Source organism: Magnolia sinica, chromosome 8 (assembly GCF_029962835.1).
Source record: "Magnolia sinica isolate HGM2019 chromosome 8, MsV1, whole genome shotgun sequence".
Taxonomy (NCBI): domain Eukaryota; kingdom Viridiplantae; phylum Streptophyta; class Magnoliopsida; order Magnoliales; family Magnoliaceae; genus Magnolia; species Magnolia sinica.
This window is the reverse complement of record NC_080580.1, coordinates 11,928,583-11,939,855: the sequence shown is the minus strand read 5'-3', so window position 1 is coordinate 11,939,855 and position 11,273 is coordinate 11,928,583.

Below are 11,273 nucleotides of genomic sequence, written 5' to 3'. Positions count from 1 at the left end.
ACACTGCTGCGACCTAACACCACCTGCACGCATCTATCGTACATAAGCTTATAGAAAGCTTAGAAGGTGGTGAAAGTGTGTGCGATGCACGTGCTAAGCATATAAAAATCAGGGTAAGTGAAAATACTGACAATCCATAAATCGTACAATATCAGAGTAATGTAGAACATACTGGTAAGTTCATAAATATCATCAACCTCATCCAGGCTATGCGACGTAAAAAATAATAAGCCAATCATCATATACTGAGGAAACAATGTAAATCAATTATACAATGTGGAGACATAGTAAGCTAAATATCAGATACCGAATTCACGAATATCGTCAACCTTAAGTAGGTTATGCAATACATAAGCACAATAAACCAAATGCTATGTGCTGAGGATGCAATGCAATATGCGATATGAATGAAATGACCAAACCGGAGTGTGAAGTCGGGGTGATAATACGTAGTATCGCAGGCTACAGGGTCCACCACAAGGGACTTCAATCCAAACCAGTCTCATACCTAAACTTTGATAGCCAGACTTAATGTGGTAAACTCCTGATCTCAGGTTAGTCGCGCGCCTCAACCGAAATCATGACTATTGCGAAGGTACACGTAACAAATAATTACGCACCACCAGCCCGAGTGGATAGTGAATAAATGAATGAATGATTATGCAACTCCTACTCAATAAGTCTACATATCGATACAGTTCTTCTATGAGAAATTACTGGGGTCAAGTACACTTCAAACCAGATTGCCGCTCCATCGCGCGCAACAATGTGAGTGGAAGAGACCTCACTATCCGCCTGCCAATATCAAGCCCGACTCGTCGATAGCGGACCTATTTCTCGAGTTGGTTAAATTCAGCCTAGCTTTGGCTCCTCCTCTCGGGCAGGTAAGGACGCAACCCCCTTCTAATCAACCACGACACAGTGGGAAACGCGACCTAACGGTATACGGCCCTCATGCGCTCATGCATTCACTCGGTCTAGATGTTAGAGTAACCTTTGGAACCAAGAGGGTTTAAGAAATTTCACCTAGGGATATCTATAATGCCCCATGTAGAATAGATTTCCGGTGTCCCATCTGACCATTCACGATATGCCTGTGGAGGCTACAGCCCTGATGTCATAATCACACAATGCGAGATGCATTTGTTATACAGTCTAATTATGGATCAATCCTACGCACACCGTGCTCTCATGTGGGGCAACTCCGCCTATCAGGGAGTCTCATAAGCAACCTACCCTATGACATATACAATGGCCAACCACATCTCGTAACAAACATATAGATGATGTGTATGGGCATGTATCATGATGCTATACTGTCATATACTCATAATCGGTATCGACAATCGGCCTCGATATCACATACTCATAATCAGTATCGGTAACCAGCATCGATAATCAATATTAAGATGAAGCAATATACATTTATCGGTGTGGATAACAGACGCATACATTAAGGTGAGCCCCACCCCAAAAAACAAATGGACGGCGTGGAGAGACACATGTATCATGGTGCGCCCTACTCAGCACCGTCCAAATGAACGGTGTGGATACAAAATACATCAGTGTGGGCCCTGCCCGTCCAGAACGGATGGACGACTTGAATAAAACACATGTATAATGGTGGGTCCTACCGTCCTGCCTAATGGACGGCGTGGATATTAGAATACGTACATCAAGGGACCCACCGCACCTGACAGATGGGTGGCATGAATATAGAATACATATATTAATGCAGGCCACGTCCACAGATCTTCCTGACATCAAACATCAGCTATATAGCGTGCTGGGAGGTACACCAGCCAATCAGCATGGTGGGTCTCACGTGCTGGAGGCAACACGCCATCAAGGTGGGACCCGCAGAGCTCGTTGGTGTCAATGCACAGGCAGTCGCATGCTACGTGGGAACCACCGTCCGTACCAATGGATGGTGTGGATATAAGGTGGGTCCACACGTGTGGCCCACCATAACGTTTATGTTCCATCCCATCTGTTCATAAGGTCCCAATACCTAAATTAAGTTGAAAAACAAATTTCATATAAATCCAAAACTTCTGTGACCCAAAAAGAGTTCAATGGTAGATGCTCAATCTCCTGCTTTTTTTATTTTTTATTTATAGTGTGGACCACCCAAGTTCTGTGAACGACTGATTTTTGGGGGCACCTCATATATAAAGGGGACCCATTCAATGCACAGGGTAAATGTTCAACATACATCAACGTGGGACCAATGGTGGGGCCCACGGTCCCTACCCATTTTACAAGCAGCAGGAGCTGCAGCATCCTGGACGCTGGACGTCAGTAGCCAAGAGCGCAAGCCCCTTGGCTATATAAATTTTATTTTATTTTATTTTTTGTTTTCTTGTAGTTTTTTATAGGTTGGGCCCATATCAGGACAATCCACTCCATCTACTAAATTTTATGTCTCATGATAGACCAAATGAGCCCAATATTTAGCATGTTTTGACGTGTAGAAATATTACAGTGGGCCCTAACAGATTTATCACTATTAAAATAATCTTTTTGATGGTGCGACCTACCAGAGATTTAGATTAGCTTCATTTTTTAGCTCAACGCCTAAAATGAGCTGGAAAGTTGGATGGACGACGTGGATTAAATATATGTATCATGGGTGAGGCCTGATGTGGGTCCCTCACCCCTCCCTACAAATATATAATGGGATGCTGCTTGCTGCAGCGTTCTTTGGATGCTGGCAGCAGCATCCGTTACACCACCACACTCACGCTTTAGTGGAATTTCACCACTTGTGTAGGCCCACTTGGTGGATGGCATGGGTAAAATACATAATTCGTGGTGGGGTCCACCCTGTGGGCCACAAGGCCTTATCATCACCATAAAATGAAAGAGAGGGAGAGAGAAAAATCGAGAGATGGAGGGCTCCGCCATTATGAGCCCTCCTAAGTTACAAAATATACATCAAGATGGGTCCCAAATGGGATCCATACCATCAATCGGTAGGCCCCCACTTGATCCATCATAAAAAATAAAAGCTAACCTATAAATCACCCACCTATTGGCGGCCTCTTTGGTTCGATGGAACGCCAAACTCCTTGTGTAACGCCCTGAAAATTGGGGGTCGCGCATCCGCTCGACTCCCGAGTTCCCGAGAGTCATTATTAACAGATTTTCATTAATTTGCATTTAGTCTGTTTAAGTTGCGCAGCCTGAAATTCTCTGAACATGAACATGAACATGCAAGTCTGCTGAAATGAAAGAGGTCTGACATATATATATACAAGTCTCAAAATATAAAAGGGGCGCACAAGGCGTTACCCAACCCAAACAACAAAAGAATAAGATGTCCAAAAGAATGAGGCTGAGCCCATTGCCCAGCCATCCAATCCCGCCCCTCAAGCAGGCGGCGAACCCTCCATCAGCTGAAAGTATGATAGCTCGTCCTCCTCGTCTAGGCTCGGCTCACCAGGCTCCTCCAGTCCCGAGTCACCTGCATCTACGAAAGGGTCTGGTTGGTGTTTTAAAACACCTTCCCAGAGTGGGAGTGAGTGATCAACTCAGTGGGTACTATTAGCCATAAGTTGTAACAAGCATCAATTATAATAAGAATTTAATGAAAAGCAATCAATCATAAACATCTATCTAGTCTTGTTAATGTGCATGCATGCAGGATGATATGATGTGTACCCTCACCACAACGCTCCCTCGTGCGACAACATCTAACGATCGCCAATGCCAACACTCCCTCAGTGCGACCTCGACTGCCGAGTCGCAACCTAACTAATGCGATGAAATGCGCTCTTGTTAGCCGAGTTATTAGTTAGGTTCATTCATCCAACAGATTGGGGATTCTGGTACACCCCACGTATCAACGCCCTAAACTGGTTGCGAGACCAAGACCCCCCAATGCGTGAGGCCGAGGCCTCGCAGTCCGTGATCCCGTCGGGTTCCTTATCCCCGACTTCAAGCACATAAGGAGTGCTAAGAGAAAAGGGATCACTCACGGTCATTACGGGGAGGCGCGGTACCCCAGCGTAGGCCGACAGCTCGGACACAGTGTCTCATTCCACCATGCCCGGCTCACGAGGCTGTGGACCAATTTCAAGTGGGTTATCGATGAGCTACAACGGTTGTAGGGTGTCCCAGGTTCCATACAAGCTTGAGCAAACAGAGTTAACAATCAAGGTTGGTCAGATAGTAGGCTAGACCGCACGAGCCCAGGCAAGGGCATGGCGGAACGACATCGGGTGCAAGCAACCCATGTAGTCTAACTACAGTCGCCCACACGCTCTCGCCCAGATCCATGGGATTAGCCTCAAGGCGGTCCTACCAACGAGACCGCCTTAACTCTCCTTGTTTTCTTGACCAACCCTAGGGTTTGGATGGTAGTTCACAACACGTCAACGGACAGAGCTATCAATTAGCAAAAATCATAATCATGTTCTCACACCTCAATCATATAATTCAGATTCGTCTAATAAGCAAGCTAACACAATTTACGAGCAATGGTGCATGTGTGTTGTGTGTGTTGGTGAGGAAGTTGCTCACTTCCTACAACTCATAGAAACAACTACATAAGAGTTAATAAGGCACACATACTATAGGGCATCATCATATGAGCAATCCAACAAGTCATCCACAAGCGATAATCAAATTTCAACAAGTCATGTGAGAAGCAAGAATAACATCATGTGAGGAAATCAAATAAAACATACAATTCCATACCATTAAAATAGACATAAATTCCTAGGTTTTCTCTACACTCTCTAAATGCATCAACCAAGTAATCATAATCATTAAACTCATATTGAAATTGGTGCTAGGCCACCTAGGAGTAATAGTCCGCACCTATGGCTCGTTGGAGATTCGGAAAAACGCCATAGGAAAGAGGGCTTCCGGGGCGATCGGTCGGAATCCCTAAATCAAGTTATTGTATGTTAGAATTCCAAACAAACCCACCTTTCTACATGGTTTTCAAGAAGAATGAGTGAAAACCTTACCTAGGCAACCCACGATTGATTGTAGAAGCCAAGGGGAAGAGTTTCTCCTTGTAAGAGAGGCAAGGAGTTGGAAGGGTTGGCTCCCTTGGGGCCCCACCTTGATCTAGGGTCCACCTTGAATCTCATTCTTCTCTCTTTCTCCTCTTTACTCTCCTTTACTCTCCTTCTCTCTTAGTGATTGTAGCAAATGCGAGAGAGAGTTATGAGAGATAGGGTTTATTCCCTAGACTTGGGCCTTTTGGCCTTAAGTTCCCTCAAATTTTCAAAATAGCCAACTAGGTCTCCCTTTTAGAGTTGGAGTGGCCCTAACACTCTCTTGGCCACCAAATTCGATGGGTAGGTGTCCTATGGCCCGATTAGGGCCCGTGTAAAATTTGGGAATAAACAGATGGACGATTGTGGGGTTTAAGTCAACAGTTCTGATCCCTAATCAGCCCTAAGGGGTCCATTCTGATGATTGGAGTGATCCTGGTAGTCCTCTAGCTATGAAATTTCTAGGATGGGTGCTACATGGCCCGATGAAGGGCCATGCAAAATTTGGGGACGATCGGACCTGGGGTTTGGTCGCACGAGTCCGATTTGCGATCGACGGTCACCGACCCACGATCGGGTCCCAGAGTGGGTGGACGGGTGTAGGAAAATCCATTAGACCTCCACCATAAATATGGAGGAGATCCGATGGTCGGATAGCCTGGAATCTCGGTTTCATTTGCAAGCGCCAGATTTGGTCTTGGCATGGGTGGGGTGCATTTAGTCAGTGCCAGATCCCACTTCTGAGTGTCCTCTGGGTCCGCGGTCCGCGATGGTCCACAAGCCCAGTGAGCTCTATGGTTCCCTAAATTTTTAGATTTTTTCGACCTTTCGGCGTCGCGGTATAGCCCGCGCGGGCTGTTGCTCAGTGTAAACGGTCATCCAGCTTGGCGGCCCGCACTTGGTCTTGCCATGGCCTGTCTGGTCTATTTAAATGGGCTAATCCTAGGCTAATTAGCTTAGGGTACCCCTGCCACGAATGTTTTAAACGTTCGGTCCTGCAAAAAATCCTACGTGGACGCCCCAGGACACTGTACCGATTGGACGGGTTGTTACACCTTGGCTTCAATCTTGATAGAAGATGATGAAAAAATGAGGGTTAAGATGAGAGATGAGAGGGTAAGAAGTGGGCCACACTAAAGCTCCTCCCATGGAGCTCTCTTGCTTGGACATTGGGTTGCTTGGGGTTTGCTTGAAAAATGGAGAAAATGAGAGAGAGAGGATGAGATGTAAAGAGAGAGAGGGATGAGTGAGTGAGTGATGTGTGTACTTTACATGTAAGGGATAGGTTGTAAGAGAGAGAGAGTTGACTTTGGAGATATTGTTGTACTTGACATGATGTGATATGGTACTTGATTGATTGATGTGATTGATGAGACATTCTTTTAGGATTGCAAACGCGCGATGTTTCCTTAAACTTAACGCCGACCCACATCTCTTGGCCCGGGTGTTGCCTCAGTGCGTGAGACGCGGCATTAGAACCACGGTGACGGCGTGGTTGTTAGGGTACAAGTCTCAAGTTGAGCCGACTCTGAAATACGAGATACGACTTAGGGTTGTGCGCAAATACTGTCTACACATTGCGGGTCGCCGGAATTCGACCCGGAGGACCGCGGAAGCCTACGTAATAGCACGAGCTAGGATACGGGTCTTATAATTGCCCCTGTCATATATATGGAACAACCATCCCAACTCCTTCGTGAAGTCAATTATATACTCATCGTATTTGCTTTCTCATTTGGTATTTATACTATCAAGCAATCAAATGAGTCTTCTTTGCAGGTGCATGACAATAAAAACTCTGTGATGATTTTCGATGTTGTGTGGAAGTATACCTACAAAACATATAAGCAATATTATAAGTACATATAAACCAAATATAACGTATAATGGAAAGTCAAGTAAGTCATATAAAAGTGCAATGACAAACTTACACAATCAAAATTTCACACCTCATTTCGAAAGCAATCTCCTATAATAATAGTCAAAACGTTAGGATTAATATATTTAAAGATGTTATCTCTAATTATAGAAACATGCATTTTGATACCGTATTCTTGTAGAAGTTCAATGTTGCCACTAAGAAGTTATAAAAAATAAATCAAATTATTATAAGTTATATTGATTCAAATATAAGTTAAATGCGAATATTACAAAATAGACATTACCTATAACAATGTCATTACAAACATGCATTCCTGATGATACACTTCAAAATATTGTAAACATCGATCAGTCAAAATTTTCATATACAGGTTGATTCCCTGTGTAAGCCTGGAATTATCAGTAAACATGTTTAATATAAATTAAAGTACGTAAAAGACTTTTGTGCTAAACTTTTACCCAATCATCGACCCATGCATTCTCCCATATACATTTTAGCCAAGCATGAGTACAGTCAACACAAGCCGCCTTAACAAATTCATATTCCTTTAGGATAAGCCTTCTTAATGGTCCATAAATACAGACTTATCAGGTAAGGAGGGTTGGACCTGCATCATGACCCCCATTGACGTGAGATGTGCACCCTGCATGAACTCACATATATTAGTTACATCACAATAAATAAGACTCGTACATGAAAATAGTTAAAAATATAAATACCTTCAACCACTCCACATTGGCCTATGAAAAATTCACTTTGTTGTGCAGGCGGATATTCTCATTTTCACACCGCGCATCTTTTTTTGATAACATCTTCAGGCCACCCAGTACGAGTGTTTGCATGTTAGTCTCCGTGGGAGAATCTGACAGGAGTAAACGTATGGCCTTGAATTAGGATTGAGGTTATTGGTTAGCCTAAGGAAAACCAACTAAAGTTTCTTGCAGGAGCCTTCGATATAAGTATACGTTAGTAGGTTCTTGTGTAGGACCGAGGTTTGTGGCGAGCCTACAGAAAACCATACAAAGTCTATTGCGAGAGCCCTTCATTATATACGATTGTAAAGATTATATGTTAACCTGATTTAAAATCTCCGATAGTGAAATCCAGTATATTTATAAGTTGAGTGCGTCCACTGAGAATGGAGTAGAGAAACTGAATCACTATATATGCCTGTGTTTGGAATTGTCATTTGCGCACTTAATTACTTATGCTTGTGTGATTGAATGCTTAATTGTATATATGTGTGATTAGATGAAAGCTAGGGATGATAATTAACACATCTCACACACATATGTACACTATGTGATTGGACCCTCTATTAGCTTGGAAGCTTTCGAGATAAATTGCCTTACCTAGTTTAAGTTATGTGGTTATGTTTTAAAATGAAAAATTGTTAAATTGGTCCTAATCACTCCCTAAGACATAACCTTCATTCCTTAGCTCTATCAAGCTTCCGCACGCGCAGCTGTATCAATTCTATTACGCCATCAGCAAATTTTCGAAACATACCATAAAAGATGGTGATAATTGAATACCCACCATTATAAACTTCCTATGATCCACAATAATGTTTATTGACCATCCAACCTATTGAAAGGTCACATAGACTTGGATGAAAGGGGAAAAAAATATCAACTTGATCCAAAACTTGTGTGGCCCACAAAAAGTTTTTAATAGTCAATAATCATTGTTTTTGTGGTGTGGTCCACTTAAAATTTGTTTCTACATCATTTATAGGATCATGCCAAAAAATAAGCTGGAAAACAAATGGACGACATGGATATATAATGCATACACTGAGGTGGGCCTTACAATCAGGGTTGTTAACGTATCATCACAATTGCCTCATCCGAATGGATAGTCCACTTTCAGTGGTTGGCAATTGATGACCAATCTAAGCTTTTCCTAATCTTGTTCATAATATTTATTTACATAAAATGCTTCCCATGCTCATTAGTAGAGCTGTACATGAGTCGAGTTAGCTCGGTCAACTCATTTGACTTGACTCGAAAAAACTCGCCTCGTCTTGGCTCGAAACTGGATTCAAACCAAGTTGAGCTAGTTTTTGGATCTCAAAATTTTTTTTAGCTGAGTTCAAGCTTGCTGGAGCTCAACTTGACTAGACTCGGCTCAAACCCCAACTGGAATTGACTCGGATTGAATTGGCTCGATGACTCGATTATTTTGATCTTGATGTTGCTTGCTAAGTGTTTGATGAAATGACTTAACAAAGTGTTGTTTCTTGGATTGCCCTCATATCAAGGGATTCTTGAAATGAGCATTCGAGTGAAGATTAAAGAAATAAATCATTATAAAAAAATTTACATTGTAGGACTGCCCTCATATTCAGATCTTTATGTTGCTCGCGAGTGTTTGATGAAATGTTTGTAAAGTGTTATTACTGTTTTGCATTCAAAGTATGAGAGATTGAAGATGCATTTTATGTGTTTGAGAAAATGTCACAAGGCTCAAACTTAGATTGAACTTGGCCCAAGCTGCTAGCCAAATCGAACCGAGCTGGCCAGTTAAAGCTTGAGGACCGAGCCAAGCTAAGTTCGAGCTGGGGTTGGCTGCTAGCCAAGCCAAGCTGAGTTGTGTCAAGCTCGACTCGGTTCAACTTGTGTACAACTCTACTCATTAGGAAGTTGTTGGCTCAATTAAACCTTCTTCAAACAAGGCAACAAGCTCCTGTTTAGCTTGAATGAGATGTTTAGGTTTCATGCCTTGGTGGTTGGCCCTTGTTGGATTAACTTCTAAATTCTTTAAAGCGACTATCCGTTTTGAGGAGGTAGTTGTGATGGTACATTAACAACCCTAATTCTACAATTATTTACAAGGTCACACCAGCTGGTTCGATGTTGCAGCCAAGTTGCTCTCCGTAACTTCAGTTAGAGCATAGGTCATCAAGTTTTTCTTACTACTTACACCCACATCCTTTCGAGCCACCCCTTCATCCTTTTAGAGAGAGAGACAGAGAGAGAAGAAGGGCTTGGATGCTAGAACTAGTGGGATAGATGAGAACTGAGGTAACAGTTAATAGCTGTTTATATACACCCGCACAGGTCAAGTCGGGCCAATGGTAGCCCAATATCAGCCCAAAATAAGAGGCCTTTTATACCAAAGCCCAAGCCCATCTTATAAGCCTAAGAAGCGTGTCTAAATCTGGTCTAAGTACATGACTAGCGTGAAACCCACTGTGCAGCCCAATCCATTGACAGCCATACCGAGGATATGATCCTTGATAGAGTGGAATTGTATAACAGGATCCGTGTGTCCGATCCCAAGTAGTTGGGATGACTATGATGCGACGACATGCAAGTAAACGAATCTCTTGACAAATAGACAAGCTACTAGTCAATGGATGGATCAAGAACATTCAAGTGATGAAGATGGAATTTATCAACTTTCGTGTAAGGCTATGTGGGGCCCAGGCTCCACCGACTTTCCAGGCTTGGGTTTTATGTACTAGGCCCATGCTGGGTTTTCGAGCTTGGCCGGTCCGGGCCATGGATCTATAAGTTCGGTTTGGTATAGTCAGGGCCTAGCCTGACCCGACCCATTGACACACTTCGGCGCAGATTGCCTCAGATCTTGCATGTTAGGGCTTGAGCGGTAGAAAGACGGCAATTTCTGAGGGATCCTCATCTGGTGGTCACATATCACAGAATGGCACACGTGTACAAGACATAGGCCATTCATCAGGGGCCAACTGAAGGTTGCAACAGGGCCAAGAAGGGTGAAGTTTGTCCGAAACTGTCCCATGAGCCATGAGAAGAACTGGACCCAGGTGGGGCTGGGCCTGCAGTAGAATACTTAGACGTGCTGTCCCTAAAATCACTAAGGCCCACCAACAGGTGGGCCATACTTGTACAACGAACATGGATTATTGGTCATCATTTTCTAACACTTCCCGTGTGTGGCCCACCAGATGCAACGGAATAATCTTATGCCCGTACTAGTCTCGTCCATTTACGCTTTTCGGGACCATCTTGATGCTTGGTTGGAACACTTGCAATGAATGGCCAGTGTCCCTTTTGCGGGTGGGTCCATTTCTATAAATGGGACCCATGGATTAGCTACCTAGGTAGTCTTATACCTGAAACAAGACCTTTCAAGGACCTGTACTCTCCCAACATGCCTCAATGTGTCTATGAGATCTGGGTCATTCATCATCTCAGCTCTTACATGCATTTGACTGCTCCCAGACAGTTCCACCATCAAGTGGGCCACACCCAAGAAAGATTGGAGGCGTGCACCTTCGTCACGTACATGGTCTGCCTGAACACCACACCGTCGCTGCCATAGCACATACACAGCAGGTCCACCCAGCGAACCGCCCAGATCTCACAAACATGCCACATATTCCTGGAGGGTAAATTAAA